This window comes from Paramormyrops kingsleyae, chromosome 7 (genome assembly GCF_048594095.1).
Source record: "Paramormyrops kingsleyae isolate MSU_618 chromosome 7, PKINGS_0.4, whole genome shotgun sequence".
Classification (NCBI taxonomy): domain Eukaryota; kingdom Metazoa; phylum Chordata; class Actinopteri; order Osteoglossiformes; family Mormyridae; genus Paramormyrops; species Paramormyrops kingsleyae.
This window is the reverse complement of record NC_132803.1, coordinates 24,928,553-24,948,911: the sequence shown is the minus strand read 5'-3', so window position 1 is coordinate 24,948,911 and position 20,359 is coordinate 24,928,553.

Below are 20,359 nucleotides of genomic sequence, written 5' to 3'. Positions count from 1 at the left end.
AAAGAAACTGAACTAGAAGTTGGTTGGTTTGAATACAGTACTTTGCAAAGGGGCATGACTATCTAAAGGATAACATTGGGTAATTCTGAAATTGAGGGTGGACACCTCACAATGCCACAAAGGAACAAGCTACATACTGTACATTAAGAAAAAAACAGATCTTGTAGAAGTATTATAGGTCTTGGGATTTTGCAGAATCAAAGTCTTAGATTGAAATATTAAAGGAAACATAAAAGTTATGTTCACAGATTTTTGAGTAGAGGTGTCTGTTCTCTATTGTTTCAAACAAGACAACAAAGGCAATACTGAAAAGACCAGCAAAACTGTTCAACGATATTGCCTAAGGTTCAGCTGCTCAGTACCTTTGGCTCAAGGAGGTACAACACATCCTAATCTGGTTTCAACCTCACCTAAAGTGTGTGTCGTGGGGCATGTTGTCTACTAGTTGGTTACCGTTTGTTCAGGTAGATTCAATAGCAAAGGATTTGTTTAAGTCGTCTGCAATAACCAAGTCACACGAATGACCAGTTAGGTCATCAGGACTTAGGCAAAACTAAAAAAACATCAAGTTAATATGAAATTGTCTTCCCAGAATTTATTTTTCAAAATATAATATGGTCTAAAAACTAAATAGTTGTTTGGTTCTATAGCTCTATTATGTTTGTGTTAATGAGAAAGAAATAGCATTTTAATAACATTAACTTGTGCTTGATAGCTTGCAAAAAGAATAATGTGAAAAATACAGGTTGAAACAATTCATTAGTACATTAGAAAATATTCATATCCCCTGTGTGGTATAAGACGTTCCATATGATGTAGAAAAGGACATACCCCCTCCATTATTTTGTATATTTATTCTGTGTTTAGAAGCAAAAATCTATTTTGTCAGCACCTAGCACAACCATTAATATCGGTTGGCACTCTTGAAGCAGATTCAGCATTCTGCTTTGCATGTCATAAATATTGAACCACATGTAATGTTTAGCAAAATAGATTTCTCTCACTGGAGAGAAAGCAGAGAATGCTAAAGTAATCAAAAGCATTTAAGGTATGGAAAAACTGGAAAGCAAAAAAGAGATTTCGGCAGATTTCCACTCAAATGAATGTGCAGTGGCTTGCTAGCAATCAGTAGTATCTTTATGCTACTGTCAACACATTCTAGCAGTACCAATATGTGTGTGATGTGATGTACAGAGTGGCCTATTAAAAAAACCATGATACCAGGGCTGAAAATCCTGAAAATTCTCAATTACACCTGAGTGTTTTCCCTTATATGGCTGCGCTAGTCCTTAAATGACCGCATATATTATCATTTAAGCTCAGTTTGTTTGGTATTTCTTTAAGTTTAATCTAAAATCAGTTAAATGCCACAGCCTCATGAAGATTACTTTCCTTATCCTTCGTTATACTGTTCCTAATCCTTATGCCCCCATAATGGGTTAATCTGATATTTACATCTGATGCCATTTTAGATTTCACTTTTAAATATCTTTCAGAAATTATTGCCAATGTACAAAGCAGGTTCATTGTTTTTTTGTAATGTTTGTTTTGAAATGTCACACTTTACAAGGCATGCGATCCTAAGGCAATAATAAGAAGGACGATTCTATTAATGATGTCTAAAGTAAGCTGCTACACTTCAGTGCTGTGTTTTCTCCAGAGCCTTCCAGGCAGAAATGATGGCAGGGCATGAACATAATGAAATACTTGCAGCATCTTTAATGGCAAAGCTAAAATATTAGACATCTGATGTCTGGCATGAAGAATTGAAAAGGCAGTGGAGAGTTTCAGGCAAGGAAACATCCCTCATAGAGTCTATGGTTCATTCCAGCATTTAGGTCACATAGATTGCGTTTGGTTCTCCATCTCGGCCATGTATCTGTACAAGATTCATTCTAGAGTTCAAACCCTTACATTTAACATGCATAGTTTATGTACATTTTCTATTTAATCACAAATAGATTTCACATAGATGCATTTTTGGGTAGAGAAACTAAGCTGCTTTAAAGTCCTTACTACAGATATGCCGATCGAATTATGATTGACGACTCAAAATGTTTAAATATGAATATTTTAATGGTTACAATATGAAGTAAATGTTTACCGGAGGCAGCACGTATACAAACTGCATGGCAACATGCATAAGCTCTTTGAGGCATTAATGGTAACACTACACTTCAGATTTTTTTTTTTTAAATGTATGTCTCTCTGTTAATCTCCTGCCATTTGTTTAAAATTCATATCAGCACAGAGAACCACCTTTTCATCTGTGATTTTTGGCAAGAATTGCATGTTCTTGCAGCTGGCTGGCATCTGTGTCAGTGTGTGTTTGGATAAGCCAGCAAAATATTGGAGTTTTATGTACATTAGCATCTAGCGTTGGAACTTCTTAAGTGTCTGGCTCTTGCAGATGCCAACAGCACTGTTACTCAGCCCTCAGCTCTCCTCTGCGCTTAGGCCTGTACACTAAGTGCTATCTGCTTCTGACTCATAGATGACACAAATGATAGTGCTTCTCAGCAATTTGAACCTAAATATTTCCCCCCTTTTGTCTGTCGTAAGGGGTGAACAAAACCCTGTTTATGCTCATTTTCCCCAAAAAGAATCTATCTCTCCCACAGGCCTGGAGAACATTTAATAGCCTCATGTCTGTATGGCCATATTTTCAGCAAACATCTGCCACCTAGAAACCTGCTTCTCTCGGTAATGGCTTTTTGTGTGACTCCTGCATTTCATTATTTCAGGAAACGTCTCCAGAGAGAGAAGGCTGAAGCACATTGCACATAAAAAAGGGAGCTGACTCCTACTGTGATATTCTTTCTTCTCAAGCAAGAAATAGCATATCGTCCCTCCTGTCATGTGCAGAAATCAAAATGCAAGGAACAAAAGGAGCGTGAAGGTTGAAGAAGATGCATCAGACAAACCATTGGCTCTGCAAGACAGAAAACAAGGGAACATTGATACAAAAAAAAGACAATCATAAAATAATTAGAAACAAACAACTGGTCTTTGAAGATATTGCACATCAAAGAACAACGGAGTCTTTGTTGGTCCTTTGTCGGTAAAATCCGGTTGTTTGTCCATGACAATAAGAATAATCTTCCCCAGTAAAATTTGTTTCTATTTGGCAGCTTGAGAAAAATAGTAATTTTCACAATAAATAATAAGATTCACATTTGGAAAAAGATAAAGGAAGCCTTTCCATAATAAATTGGTTCCGATCTTTTATCACATGTACTGCTTTGGGCAGAAAAATCTGAGCATGTAGCTAATAAATGGTCATTGCGACATTCAATACACAAATAACTGATTTTAAAGGAAAATTAACAAAAAATGGAATATACATTAAAGTCAGCTTCATATGGTATTTGCCATATGAAAAATGCAACTGGCTAATATGGATGGGATGTCAGTCCATTGCAGAGCACACATACATTAGATGCAGTGTAGCTTTGTATTCTTTTGAGAGCACAGTACAATGACATTCTTATCTGTGTGCTTCCTGCAGACTATGGTGCAAAATTAATGCAATACCAGTGCAGCAGTAATGACAGACAGCAAATAATAGAAAATAACCATATACATTTGAAAGAAGTGCATTGGGGTAGAATCAGAATGAAAATAGTGTCACATTGTCAATTGTTACAGAGGTTTGTTTGGAATTAGTTTTTGCTAAGAAGCCTAAATTGCCTGTAGGTAAAAAATGTCCCTGAACATTGTGGTCTGAGTGCTCATTGTCCTATATCACATGACAGAAGGAAATTAGGAGAAAAGTGGCTGTTCATGGAGCCTGGAGTCCTTAATTATGCAGTATGCAGTTTCTAAGCCAGCGAGTTATGTATTTGTCCTGGACTGCTGTCAGGTGTGTGTCAGTAATGCTCTGAGCGGTCTGCACCATCCACTGCAGTTCTTTGTGGTCCTGTGCCAAGCAGCTGCTCTACCAAGATATTATGCAACTGGAGAGAAAAGACTCCATAGTGCGTCTGAAAAAAAATGGCTAATACTGCTGGTGGCATTTCGACCTTCTTTAGCTATCCAAGGGGGTACTGGTGGCCGTTGAGGTCTCCTGTAAACACGTGGGGTTGTCAATGACGGCGACCCCCGGTATTTTTACGTGTCTGAACTTCTCCAATACCACTAATGCAGGTGTGAGTGAGGACTGCCCTCGACTTCCCAAAGTCAATGACCAGCTCTGTGTTCTTGCTGGTAATTAGGGAAATATTTTACTGGTACCATTCTGCCAGGAATCTCTGATAGTGGTGCTTTCAGCAAATGTTAAGAAGGGGTAGGATTGGGTGAATAGTGAGTATAGCAGAGGGGGCGTGGGGAGGGGGGGGGTGTGCAGTGCACTACACAGAGCCTACATTGAGAATTATGCTGACCAAGGTTCTTATATCAATACTCACTGGTTGGGGTCTGTCACAGAGAAAGTCCTTAATCTTGACACATAATTTGTAGTTTCTGGTGATTGGTCTGGGTGGGATGAGTGTTAAATACTAAGCTGAACTCTACCAATAGACCTAGGACCTTATCATTATTGGTCCAAGGTAATGTGAAGTACATGTGATATGGAGGCCTCTATGGACTTCTTGTGGCAGCATACAAACTGAAGGGGGTCCAGACTCGTCAGGATGGTGCCATTAATAAGGTCCAGCACCGGCCTCTCAAAGCACTTCACTACTGTGGCAGCAAATGCTACCAGGTCTGCATATTACTTCTTTCTGGATCCAGAAAAAGTTGAATGGTTGCTGGAATTTTTACAATGCCAGATGGAACATATGAACAGCTGAATGTCCACTGGATGTAAGAAGTCCACACAACCTTATTAAAAGTACAGGTCGTTACAATGTAAAGCCAGAGATCATGACAAATTATGTCTTGCCATCCTTGATGTGACCTTGCATCCACCATAAATCAAGCAAAACACAAATATACAATTAGTTGGAAAGATAATCAAAATGCGGATTAAGCGGTTACGATAATGGATGGATGGATAATCAAAATGCGGATTAAGCGGTTACGATAATGGATGGATGGATGGATAATCAAAATGCCCTGGGTGTGTAAGAGTGGGTTTAATCAAGAGGGCGATAGCAGTGTTTAGAGGTGACCAATGACATTTAAATATGTCCAAGGATAAGTAACATACACCTGCCACCAGTGTGTGATTCTAACTATCCTATCAGTTCTTTTTACAATATTTCTTTGCAACTTTTGTGGTTGTATCCTACTGGAGGGCCATGATTGGCACAGAGCTGACAAACCATCTACAGCCTTGTTAAAAGGCACCCATCAGGAGAGGGCTATGGAAGAGTCTATCAAAGACATTGGATGTACCCTATATAGAAAAAGTACTTGGACACCAGCTTGAACATTATCTCACTGAATCAAAGGTTATTAATATGACTAACCCTTAGTTGCTATAATAGCCTGTACTCTTCTGGGAAGGCTTTCCTTTAGATACTGGGACATTGCTGGTGAGATTTGCTGCCATTCAGGTTGGGTATTGATGCTGGGTGATCAGGTCCCTTTCTGTGAGCTTGTGTGGCCCCCACCTTGCAGCTGGACTTGCTTCCAGATGTTCACACTTCACAATCACTTCACTTGCAGTTGACCAGGGCAGCTCTAGCAGCATAGAAATGTGGAGAATCGACATGCTGGAAAGGTGTCCAATAGTGTCCAGTGACGGTGCTGGGCTGACTAAGCTCTTCTGTATGACCCCCATTCTGCTGCAGATTGCCTGATTGTGTGCTTAATTATACACCTGTATGTCAGCAATGGGTGTGGCTTATGTGGCCCATTCCTGTAATTACTACCGGTGTCCCAATACTTTTGCCCATAAGGTCTATCACTGAGCATTGTGAAGGCTGTCACCAATAAGTGGATTAAGTGTGGCACCACATGCACTTTGCAAAAACCTGGACGACCCTTCGATGTGGAGGACATGGATAAAACTTACAGAGTATCTACTTGCACCCGGGTGCAAATAGGAACTGCCCATCTGCTCAGCTATTTATATCTGCCCTACTCAGTCCCCGCCCCCTGGCTCCACAAAAAAACATAAACACTGTGTTGTTTGCATGGTTGCACATCACTAGAACAGCCAAAGGTCCCAAAGTTGTATACAAATATGAAAGGTGTTAATAATAATAATAATAATAATAATAATAATAATAATATAAAAATTATAATTGTTAAATACTAACACCCGGATGCAAATAGTCACATTAGCTATTCCACCTAGGGTGCTATTAGCATTGTTAGCTACTGACACCTACGTGCAAAATGCATCTACCTGCTATAAACATCCGGGGGCAAATAGCTACAAATAGCATGTGCCTAAGGACCCGTCCACACTAATACGTTTTTGTTGAGAAACGCAAACATTTTCTTCTGATTGAGCCTTCCCTCCACACCACCATAGATCTTTTGTTCCCAGAAATGGAGAAAAATTTCACCACATTCCGACAACTAATCTTTCTGTTAACACATTAGTGTGAATGCTAATAAACATAAAAATTTTGGTATGCCTCCATCGGTGAGCTCCGATTGGTTTGTATTTAGCTCGTGACCCTTTCCTGATTAGCTCTCTTTGTTTCAATGTCTCTTTTCCTAATTTGTTATTCTTCACGGGAATGAAGAACGCTTTGCCGTTGTTTTCACGGTAATTAGCCACATGTGAACATGGAGGACGTACAGGACTTTCGCTGCCTGGTATATGTTCTGCTTACTCGTGTGCAGCTGAATTGTGTTTTGTGTACATTATATGCTGTTTATAACTATTGTGGAGTTCAAAATGAGACTGTACTTGAGCCAAGTTTAAGTGCAGCTCTAGCTTATGATAAATACGTCCATCCATCAAACATTAGGGTGCACTGAAACTGAGAGGAAGAGAGTGAGACGTGTAGTGACTAAATTTCTGTATTCCTGTATTGTTGCTGTGATGGTTCCTTTTATGTACGGCTTTGTGTTTGCAATGCTACTGTACTGTGATGTTTCGCTTTTGCTAAATAAAATACGTGCATTTACGCTAAACACATGGTTGTGTCTGGGATTAATCAACATTCAAGCATTTATAAAAACCGAACTTTATTACTAATCAAAGTCAAAATAAATGATTCAAAATATATACTTTGCCACTTCTAGAATTATAAAAAATTTTGGTTGGACAAAAAACAAACAAATAAATAAAATATAAAGTGGGCCACTTTTACAAAAATATATTATCAAAAGCTTTGGTTAAATGTGCAAATGAAAAATGCCAGAAATATATACATTAACCCGCACTGTTATGGCTACTTTTTGCCTTTAACACGGAGCAGTGTGAACACATACGTTTTTTTCAAGGCTAGTGGTAACGGTAGTGCGGATGCAGATCTTTTCTTTTGGAAACTCCCATAAAATTTTTTTACTTATTAGTGCGGACGTAGACTAAAACTTACCAGGGGGGCTATCAAGAGGCCTACAGCAATATTAAAGAGTTGCAGAAATTTCTACCAGGTACTGGTCCCTCCTTGCATGTGATACTTATTCTGCACATGTCTGGGCTATGTGCTAAGGTGGCTATAGCCATTTGTCACATGATAGAACATCCAAATCCATGTAAATTTTGCAGTACAATATATTCAATCACGCCAAACCATGTGGTCTGATGAGCCTCAGGTTGGCCTTCTGGCCTTTATTCTTAGAGATGTTTGGTGCACAGCCAGCACAGCTCATCTTCCAAAGAGCATCAGACTGACTGGGAGGCACGGCAGTGGCTTCATCGCACTGTGGGGCTGCTTCTCTTCAGCTGGGACAGGGACTCCAGTCAGTATAAATAGGATAATCACCAGCTCCAAATATCAAGAGATTTTGGGGGAAAAAACCTACTGACAGAAGGGTAAAAATGAAGAGGCATTTCACTTTCCAACACGATAATGACCCAAAGCACATATCCAAGTCAGCCCAGGAAGGGCTTCAGAAAAGGAAGATCAAAGTGGGAATGGCCCAGTCAGAGCCTGGACTTCAATCCCCAGAAAACCTGTGGAATGACCTAAAGCAGGCTGTGTACTGGAGATCCCCTGGCAATTTGAAGGAGATTGACATTTTTTGCAAGGAAGAGTGAGATAAAATAACAAAGCACAGGTGTGAAAAATAGATAGAGACTTACTCCCAAAGATGTACTGCAGTAATAAATGCAAAAGGTACTTCCTCAAAGTATTAGTTTGGTGGGGGCATAACACCACTGTGCAGCTTTTAATAACATTATACTGCTTAAATGTTTGTTTGTTTTTCTCTTGAATTTTGTTGGTCGCAAAGTCACATTAAAGATTAATACAAAGACCTACAATTATAACAAAGGTATGTAGAGTTTTTTATATTCATTTTTATATCTGTGTCCAGTTTTCCTAAAGCACGTTTTTGGACTATTTGAGGAAACTCCAGTCCCAGAAGGTAACCTGCATGGACATGTTAAGGGCTCCACACACATACAAAGACAGTGAACCCACGACCCTGGAGGTGTGAGACCACAATGCAGCCCACTAACCCACTGTGCCAATATCCAGCCATATAACCAGGCATCAGAGGTGAGTAGTTCAGGTTCAGAAAGTAAAAGTCTAGACCAAGTCTTTATTTCAACCAAACAGCTCAACTGGTTGGTTAAAACAAAATCTTGGTCTGGACTTTAACTATCTGGACCTGAACTATCCACCTCTACACATACCTTCTAAACTACTTTACAATCTCATATAAAGCATTGCTATACATTTTGCCATCTTCAAGTATTATCTTGTGGCTAAATTTTGGATGTATAACAAAACAATTTTGGCAGTGTTTAATGCTCATTGGTCACCAAAGAATGGAGAAATGCTCATTAGATCTGAAATTAGGAAGGCGCTTCCCAGCCTAAGAAAGAGACAAATAAAAACCTTAATTTAGTACAAGGCTCCTGACAATTTATAATTTCTGTATATACTAACCCCATTAACATTATTACTGTCGTACATAACAGCATTTACACCACTCCATCCGACTGAGTTTCTGTTGTTCCTAAATGCTTATACTTTACAATAATACCATTTACGGTTCACTGAAATATCTAGCAGGGAAGAAATTTCATGAACTGACTTATTGCAAAGGTGGCATCCTATGACAGCACCATGCTTGAATTCACTGAGATCTTCAGAATGACCCATTCTTTCACAAATGTCTGTAAACCTGACTGCATGGCTATGTGCTTTATTTTATACATCTGTGACAATGGGTCTAAATTAAACTCCTGAATTCACTGATACAGAGGTGTGTCCCAATGCTTTTGTCCATATAGTGTATGTCATGACATCAAATGGGCACACATACAATAGTCACATTGTGAAAGAATAAGATAATAATTTTCAAATTATCAAGATTTCATCATTTAAAATAAGACTAGCATTGCTTGGAGTCCAGTTTCAACTAAATATAACTAAAAAATAACTGATCAATATGATAAAGTGATTTTGTCTGATACAGGACTACAGTCTTCTTTAGGTATATGGCACCTAATTGAGCTCAGTAAGGTGTGAATTCATCATGACAGATATGACAAATGTGTTAAATAACAAGAGGCAATTGGTGATTGCAAAACCCAAAAATATTGCAATTTGATTTTTTTTCCAATATCATCCAGCCCAAAATATATACAATGGTACCTTGGAACACAAACATTATTAGTTCCAGAAGGCTGGTCGAGTTGTGATTTGGTCGAGGTCCAAGTTCAATTTTCCCGTAAGAAATAACATAAATGACTTTAATCCGTTCTAGACCCCCAGATGATTGCCTATTTTAACCTATCTACCTACCCAACTAATGATAAAATGGAGAGGAGGAGGGAGGGACTGGGTGTTATTCTTTGGAAAGGGAGAAACGTCTCGGTCTGAACAAGTTTTAGCAGGTTTGTTTTGTTTTGTCGTGTTAAGAGATTTTGGTCCAGTTGACACTAGATTTTTCTTCAAATTGGTAGCGTTGAACAGGTCTCAACCCATACAAGTTCTAACAGGTACGGTCGAGTTCCAAGATTTCGGTCGAAGTACAAGTGGAAAGAAATCTGACAGACCCGTTCCTCATCCAAGTTGGTCGAGTTAAGAGGCGTTCAAGTTCCAGAGTTGTATTGTATCTGTTTATGTTGATTTGTTTGGGAAAGGGGGGGGCTCTGTCACTATTGAGGGGGAACACGCCCCCCCCCCCCCATCCCCTCTATTTCCGATGCCCCTGAGTGTGGCCAACATTTCTTACTGCAATTTATCTTTAATGCTTTGCTCAACAGCACAAAATCAGAGGAAAATGAACTGGCATGCTCTTCACCATTATGTTACCTGCTGCCAGCAGAAATCACTGCAGATATTTTAACTGCTTAGCTTCTACAGTATGGCCTCCACCTACGATTTGCATTTCAGGGTCAGGGATGCTTAGTTTTGGTCACTAGTTATGATCCCTTCTACAAAGGCTTCAACAGGAATGAAGGGATTTGGCGGAATGAATCAATCATGAAATGAGGCAACGTGACTGTGTCACCTGACATTTACCACCTGGAAAAGGGGACAGGATGCAATCCTTCCACTCAATTCAATTCATTTTTATGTAGCACCACCCCAGAGTCACCCCAAGGCGCTTTATGTGGGTGTGTCATGGTAAGTGCAACATCATATTAATGGACAAGCATAGCAGATAAAAGTGGCATGAACAGCAGCACCAGCCACCATAGTTACGGTATGTTACAGTATATGTTATGTTGTGGGTAGGTTAAACCGAAGATATATGTCTTCTATTGAGATTTAAAGACTAAGACCGAATCGGTATCCTGAACATAGACTGGCAAACCACTCCAAAATATAGGGGCCCTGTAGCAGAATGCTTTACCGCCTACTGTCACTTTATTTATATGTGAAACGACAAGGAAACCTGTATTCTGTGATCTGAGTGGACGATGCGAGTTGTAAACTTGAAGTAATTCTGTCAGGTAGGCAGGAGCTAGACCTTTAAGTGCCTTATATGTAAGTAGGAGAACTTTGAAGGCAGTCCGGAACCTAACAGGAAGCCAGTGCAGGGAACTAAGACCAGGGGTTGCATGTTCAAACCTCCTGTTCCTGGTGACAATTGGAGCTGCTGCGTTTTGAATATGCTGCAAGGTGTTTAATGTGCAGTGTGAGCTCCCAGATAACAGAGCATTACAGTAGTCTAATCTACTGTATACAAAGGCGTGTATCAATTTCTCAGTGTCTTGAATAGTACACAATTGTCGCAGTTTGCCAATGTCACGTAGCTGTGATTTGAATGAGAGCCACCTAGGTTATGAGCTGAGCTGCTGAGGGAAAAGTTCAGCCGCACGGAGTGGAGTGTGGAGATTATAGCATTCCTATCTGCAGACTTGCCTCCAAACAACAGAACCTCATTTTTTAATGATAAAAAGTTTTCAGTCATCCAGGTCTTTACATCGTTAAAGCAATTAACATAACTGAAATGTACATTTGGGTGTTGGCAACCTAGTAGTGATAATAAACATTATGTTTTCTCATTATATTACCTAATGGCAGTATGTATAGAGAAAACGATAAAGGACCAAGCACTGATCCCTGTGGTACTCCATATTTGACACATGACATGGATGACGGAGTATAATTATTCAACACTTTAACATATTGATATTGATTAGTCAAATAGGATTTAAACCACTTCAACACCATTCCACCCAACCCGACATCAGATTTAAGTCTTTGTAATAGAGTAAGATGGTCAACCTTTCAAAGGCTGCACTAAGGTCCAAAAGCAATAGCACAGTTATATTGTCTGCACCAGTTGCCATTGCTATGTCATTTACAACTTTAGCTGAGACAGTTTCAGTGCTGTGTCCCAGGCAGAAGCCCGACTGGAATCTATCCAGTATGTTGTGTGTCTCCAAGTATGTCTGAAGTTGAGCAGTGACTGTCTTCTCCAGAACTTTGGACAAGAATGGTACATTAAAGACAGATCTGTAACTGCTGAGCTCCTGTAGTTCTAAACTTGGTTTTTCAGTAGTGGTCTGATTGCTGCTACTATAAATTGGTCAGGAACATAACCTGACGACAGGGACACATTCATTATGGCAGTTATAGGTTTTCACCTATTTCACCTTCAACTCCCATGGATTCTTTAAGAAGTTGTTCATTCCTGTTCACTAATTTATTCAAAAGCATTAAGGGTGTGCGTGTGGTCTGTTTGCATTTGTGAGCCATTTAAACATGTTTGAAGTCTAATTTGTACCATTTTATTGTAAAAGAAGTCTATAAAATATTTAACATAAAAAATTACTCAGTAGCAGAGGATCAGCCCTATTTGTTAGGTAAGTTATTGTCTTGAAAAGGTAGTGAGGGTTATTTCGATTGCTATCAGTAAGGTTAGAGTAATACGCTGAACGCGCCCAGTAAAGAGCTTGCTTGTACTGTGGCAGGCTGTCAGACCATGCCAACTTAAACACCCTAAACCCATAGATTTCCATTTGTGCTCTAATCTGCTGCACTGCTGTTTGTAAGAGTGTGTGTGAACATTAAACCATGGGGAATGTCTGGAGGTTCTGGCAATGTTATTTGTTAAAGGTGCCACTTCGTATTGATGATATATGTAATATATACATAAAATATGTACCTGGATAATGGTCCAGCTGGTGTTATGAAGAACTAACAAGAACCAACAACTGGCTGAGTTTTTCTTCTTAAGGCGAATGTGAGGCAGGGACTTTCCCCATGGATTTAACAGGTTGTAACCCACTGACATATGATTCACTAATATCAGCAGCCACCCCCTGGCTAGTCGAAAGGCACCACTGGCACGGAATAACAGAATAGCTGTCATGGTCATAACGACACAGCGCTTACTGATAGTCTTTCAATAAGCCCCTACATCTGCCAGAGGACATTCAACAGATTTTGTACCATCTTTTTTCATAATGCTCTCATCAGAGATGCAGAGATAGTGCTCCCAGGGCACGCATATATATACAGTATATATATATATATATTAGGGGTGGGAATTTAAGCTGTTAATTGCGATTAATTAATTTGAAAAAAAAATAAAGCGTTAAAAAAAAATAACGCATTTAACCCTCTGGAGTCGCCTATCCCGCCGGCGGGATATGACAGAAATTTCGCCAAACCATTTAAATAACTCTGCGAGTTTTTGTCATATACATATTTTAAAAACACCCTCAGAAACCTTGGACGGTCTACTTTTCAAATATATATAGGTAGAAACTAAATATTTTTTTACAGCTTCGTGATACGAATATATGTTTTAAAAAAAACATTTGCGCTTTGGGGCAAATTTTCTTGTGTGATTAAATGCGATTAATCAATTAATAAGATTCATTAATTACAAAGCCTCTAATTAATTAGATTATTTTTTTAATCGAGTCCCACCGCTAATATATATTTATATATATATATATATATATATATACACACACACACACCTAAAGGATTATTAGGAACACCTGTTCAATTTCTCATTAATGCAATTATCTAATCAACCAATCACATGGCAGTTGCTTCAATGCATTTAGGGGTGTGGTCCTGGTCAAGACAATCTCCTGAACTCCAAACTGAATGTCAGAATGGGAAAGAAAGGTGATTTAAGCAATTTTGAGCGTGGCATGGTTGTTGGTGCCAGACGGGCCGGTCTGAGTATTTCACAATCTTACTGTTACTGGGATTTTCACGCACAACCATTTCTAGGGTTTACAAAGAATGGTGTGCAAAGGGAAAAACATCCAGTATGCGGCAGTCCTGTGGGCGAAAATGCCTTGTTGATGCTAGAGGTCAGAGGAGAATGGGCTGACTGACTCAAGCTGATAGAAGAGCAACTTTGACTGACATAACCACTCGTTACAACCGAGGTATGCAGCAAAGCATTTGTGAAGCCACAACACGCACAACCTTGAGGCAGATGGGCTACAACAGCAGAAGACCCCACCGGGTACCACTCATCTCCACTACAAATAGGAAAAAGAGGCTACAATTTGCACGAGCTCACCAAAATTGGACAGTTGAAGACTGGAAAAATGTTGCCTGGTCTGATGAGTCTCGATTTCTGTTGAGACATTCAAATGGTAGAGTCAGAATTTGGCGTAAACAGAATGAGAACATGGATCCATCATGCTTTGTTACCACTGTGCAGGCTGGTGGTGGTGGTGTAATGGTGTGGGGGATGTTTTCTTGGCACACTTTAGGCCCCTTAGTGCCAATTGGGCATCGTTTAAATGCCACGGCCTACCTGAGCATTATTTCTGAACATGTCCATCCCTTTATGACCACCATGTACCCATCCTCTGATGGCTACTTCCAGCAGGATAATGCACCATGTCACAAAGCTCGAATCATTTCAAATTGGTTTCTTGAACATGACAATGAGTTCACTGTACTAAAATGGCCCCCACAGTCACCAGATCTCAACCCAATAGAGCATCTTTGGGATGTGGTGGAACGGGAGCTTCGTGCCCTGGATGCCCACAAATCTCCATCAACTGCAAGATGCTATCCTATCAATATGGGCCAACATTTCTAAAGAATGCTTTCAGCACCTTGTTGAATCAATGCCACGTAGAATTAAGGCAGTTCTGAAGGCGAAAGGGGGTCAAACACCATATTAGTATGGCGTTCCTAATAATCCTTTAGGTGAGTGTATGTGTGTATATATATATATATATATATATATATATATATACCTCAGAACTCGAACTTAATCCGTTCAGAACTCCAGATCGAATCTTAAAAATTTCGAGTTCTAATTGAATTTTCCCCATAAGAAATAATGGAAAACCAATTAACTGGTTCCCAGCCCCAAAAAATTATACCTAGATATGTTTTTTTTAGCATTTAAACAGAAAGTGAACCGGATGAAACAAGAAGAGCATATACTGTACTAAACACATCTAAGCACATTTATCAAAACAGTAATTTTTAAAGTAAGAAAATAAATGTATCCAAACAATGTATCCTGCCCTGATCATCCGCTCCTTCCGTGTGCCACGCCCCCTTGTTAACCCCGTGTGGAATCCCTGTGTGATCAGGTGTTTCTGGCTGTTGTCATTAGTCCTCTGTATTTCGGCCGCGTTTCCCCAGTCCAGTCATTGTATTGTCCGTCTGCGTTTTGCCTGCCTTACCTGTAATTAAACCCTGTATTCCCCGATACCCTGACATCTGCGCCTTTGTCTCCGTTTCGTCCCGCTCGGCACAACAATATTATTATAATTAAACGTGTTAATGGTTTATTATTAATATTAAAATAATGAATAAGAAATCTTTATTTTTAAATGTATTTTATTATATAATAATAATTACTCTTACTGTCTATCATTGTCTAAATGTATTTTTACTGTCTAAATATATGTATTCAGTTAGTGTAAACATTCACGGTGCTATCACAGCTAATGCGAGGCTGAGACTGGAGCTTTACCCTTTGTTTCCGCTGAGAGACGCGTGACTGCGCATGCAAGTTATCTTAGGTCGCCGTTCACGGTTTGACTTCTGAGATTCAGATCGAGCTCTAGGTAATTTTTTTTCGAACTGCGTGGTTCGACTTTTAAGAAATTCGAGTTCTAATGAGTTCGAGAACTGAGGTACCACTGTATATATATAATGAATCCTCAAGATATACACTCACTGATGACCTTACTAGGAACACCTCTACACCTGCTTCTTCATGCAATTATCTAATCAGCCAATCATGTAGCAGCAGCATAATGTATAAAATCATGCAGATACAGCTCAGAAGCTTCAGTTAATGTTAACATTAAACACCAGAATGGGGCACAAATGTCATCTAAGTGATTTTAATCATGGCATGCTTGTTAATGCCAGGCGGGCTGTTTTTTTTGTTTCTTTAACCGCTGATCTCCTGGGATTTTTATGCACAACAGACTATAGAATCTACTCAGAATGGTGCGAAAAACAAAAGAAAACATCCTTTGAGTGGCAGTTCTGCAATGAGCGAGGTCAGAGGAGAATGGCCAGGGTGGTTCAAGCCGACAGAAAGGCTACGGTAATGGAGGTAACCACTCTGTACGGCTGTGGTGAACAGAAAAGCGTCTCAGAATGCACAATACATTGAACCTTGAGGTGGATGGGCTACAGCAGCAGAAGACCATGTCGGGTTCCACTCCCGTCAGCCAAAAACAGAAAGCTGAGGCTGCAGTGGGCACAGGCTCACCAAAACTGGACAGATGAAGACTGGAAAACGTAGCACACAGATGGTAGGGTCAGAATTTGGCGTCAACAGCATGAATCCATGGACCCACCCTGCCTAATGATTTTCTGATGAGATTTCTCAGCACTTATGTTAGTGCTCAGTGGGTGTATTAGCTATTTTATAGGGTTTGAAAATATTGGAATATACGCTCACTGGCCACTTTATTAGGTACACCTGTTCAACTGCTTGTTGAAGCAAATATCTAATCAGCCAATCATGTCAGCAGCACAGTGTATAAAATCATGCAGATTCAGTTCAGGTCTACATCCGACAAAAGAATGGGGAAAAAAGTGATTTAAGGGACTTTGAATGTGACATGGTTGTTGGTGCCAGATGAGCTGGTAATGAGTATTTTAGAAGCTGCTGATCTACTGGAATTTTCATGCAGTACCATCTCTAGGGATTACAGACAAAAACATCCAGTGAGCAGCGGTTCTCTGGGTGAAAATGCCTCGATGGCAGAGGTCAGAGATGAATGGCTGGACTGGTTCAAGCTGATAGAAAGGCAACAGTAATTCAAGTAATCACTCGTTACAACCAAGGTATGCAGAAGAGCGTCTCTGAACGCATAACATGTTGATACTTGAAGCAAACGGGCTACAGCAGCAGAAGGCCGCACCGCTAAGAACAGTGTCAGCTAAAAACAGGATATTGAGGCTACAGTGGGCATGGGCTCACCAAAACTGGACAATGGAAGACTGGAAAAACGTTGCCTGTCCAGATGAGTCTCGATTTCTGCTGCGACATTTAGATGGTAAGAGATGGTGAGAATTCAGTGTGAACAACATGAAAGCATGGATCCATCCTACCTTGTATTGACAATTCCGGGTGGTGGTGGTGTTTAGTGTGGGGGATTTTTTCTTGGCACACTTTGGACTCCTTAGTACCAAATGAGCATCGTTTAAATGCCACAGCCTACCCGAGTGTTGTTGGTGACCATGTCCATCCCATTATGACCACAGTGTACCCAGCTTTTAATGGCTACGTCCAGGATGATAACACACCATGTCACCAAGCCCATATCATCTCAGAGTGGTTTCTCAGATTGGAACATTACCATGAGTTCACTGTACTCAAATGGCCTCCAGTCACCAGATCTCAATCCAGTACAGCACCTACAGGATGTGGTGGAACAGGAGATTTGCATTATGAAGATGCAGCTGACAAATTTGCAGCAAGTGTGTGATGCATCACGTCAGCATGGACCAAAGTCTCTGAGGAATTTTTCAAGCACTTTGTTGAATCTATACCATGAAGAATTAAGGCAGTTCTGAAGGCAAAAGGGGGTCCAACCCGGTACTAGCAAGATGCATCTAATAAAGTGGCCAGTGAGTATATTTCACAGTGTTTGTATTCAGCATCACTGTCATAAATCTTCTGAAGAATATGTATCAAATAAACCAGCACACCCCATGCTTTACATCCCCTCCAGGAGGGCCAAACTTTGTGCACAATGTTTCCTGGGGCAGGTACACTGTGACCCTGTACTGCAGTGTTTCCTAACCCGGTCGTTGGGGATCCCCAGACAGTCCACGTTTTTCCTACTGAGAGCTGGGAGGGAGCAAAAACACAAGCCATCTGGGGATCCCCGGGTACCGGGTAGGAAAATACTGCTGTACTTGATAAATAGTTAGAAGACGGATGGTTGAGTGGTAGCTATTTTTTATGTATCTGTGTATCATTTGCAGGCTACTTATTTTAAAAAGGTTTGAAAAGTAGTTAATGTCCCAGTCCAAAAATAAGAATGGGATCCCAGAATTTATTTTGCAACAATTAATAGACAAACAATGTTCTGCCTTCTGCTCTTCCTGTATTTCTTTCTTCCTAGCAGTGAATTGTTTTTCCACTTGAAGGAACTCAACAGAGTAAATTATCTTCAGAAGCATGCAATGTTATAAGCTATTAAAGGTTCTCTGGTTGCAAAAATTGTTCCTCTCATTCTGAAAATGTGTATTGATAAAACGACGAATCCGGATCAGAAAGTAGCAACATTAAAATGCATAGTGTTTAACTTAAATAATTAAATCCATAGATTAAATTAACGCAGTACAATTTCAGCACATTATGGAAGAGGTAGCTAAACCCAGCTGGTAAATCAGATTAGTACTGCAGTCATACTGTTTTGTTGACAGTAGCTTAATATATTCAAAATGGCATTCCGGGATAAATCATAAACATACCTGATGAGAAATTTTATCATGGTGCGTCATCAGGAGAAATGATTGAAAATCACTGATATGGGCCGCTAGCAGAGTAACATGCTGAGTGTAAGCAAGCTTGGAGTTGGCTGAGATGAAATACCACTGCTCTTCATTCAAGGTGACCCTGTAATATTTCCATGCATCTCAGTGTTGGTTTTTAAAGCTGAAAATACAACTTTCAGCTTTAGAATTGTATATTTGAAGTTGTTGATACGGACAAGATGGTAATTGCAGCTTAAGCAAATTGCTGTCGTTGTCAAAATTGTATTCCTGTCCCAAAACATAACTCAACCATAAAATTGCTGTAAATATTTAGCAGCTGGAAGACAATAGCCATTTTTGTCACTTTTTTTTTTGCAAATGGAAATATTAAAGAGGACACTGGTACTTGATTAACATATAGTTTTCAGGTTGCAATAATGCTAGTCATCTTCTCAACAACTCTTTTTAAATTAACTGATTCTTTTAATATCACTTTTCAATAATAAAATAAACATTTTATTGCTCTGATTGACCTATGGCTTAAAATGAAAACGTGCAGGATAAGAACTATGGAGGACATAAGCAATGAATGACTTCATGTGGCGAAAATTTGTGCTAAAATGGGAGTAGTAAAAGCACGAGGCCAAATCTACTTTGATTTACGAATCATAAGGTGAACGTCCTCCAGCGGCTCTGCCGGATACCTTTTATAAGTCCTATGGAGAAGTGGTGGAAAGACTTCAGAGCTGCCATTACGTCCCCAAGCAACTGGAGAGAGACTCACATTCCAATCAGATTTTATTTTTAAGTACAACTGCAAAGGCAGCTTGCAGGGGAAATATTCCCAGTAAATTATGTCTCAAAATGGCAAACATGAAATATGCTCATGCACGTTTTCATAAATAAAGGATACTTTGAATGGTTGCATAGAAAGTAGTATATTAACGTTAACCTGGGGTGGACCTGTGTTATTTAGACTTAGCAATCAGCTAGAGGGTGCAATTAATATGAGTTTTGTAGTCTGGCTACTTTCAGATTAGTTTTAGGTTTGTTGCTGTAGGTAATTGTGATGTGGGGTTAAGGTGGACTATAGAAACAATTTAAGAATAAGTCTCTTTTTCCATTCCTTGGACACACCTGCAGTTAGGTTGTTTTGAAGCTGACTTGCTGACTGTGACACACTTTCGTCTGTGTGTGTGGTGCGTTTGCTGGCCATCAGTATTTACTTTGTTCTCTGTTTCCTTTATCAAAAAACAAGCGGCTAGGGTAACTTTGTGCCTTTATTTACTCGTAAATTGGCCATTTATTTGGAAACATTAAAATCTGATTTTTGTGAAGACAGTCCCTGCATACAGCAATATATAACAGGAAGTTCAGGTCAACAGAACACCATCTTCAGCTAATATAAAGGCATGTAATTGTATATTCAGTATTTGTTTGAATGCTCACATTCAGTTAACTCCATGCATGCTCAAACACATCACCACACCTTGGTAAGCACAGCAATTGTTGAATGCTATCATCTTTATAATATAAACCATCACATATGCTTTAAAACATTATGAATATTCTTAGCACAATGTGCAATAAAAATATCAATTTAAATATGTAAAAAATATACAACAGTGTATCATCAAACAGATGTTAAAATGTATATTAAATCATATAGGATTTTTGAACACACACACACACACGTGTGTGTGTGTGTGTGTGTGTGTGTGTGTGTGTGTGTAAAAATTCAGTTTCATCCAACCAAAAACCATACCACTGTAACACATCAAGTCAGTTTAAATCTAGACATAAAACAGCTACAAAGAGTGGGCTTTACTTTAAAAAGAAAAAAAACCTTACTGAGAACATTTATTTGGTCACATCAGTTCTGTTTGCAAAGTCCTTTCATTTGAACACTGATTTATTCCTTCTCCTGGTGCCTGACT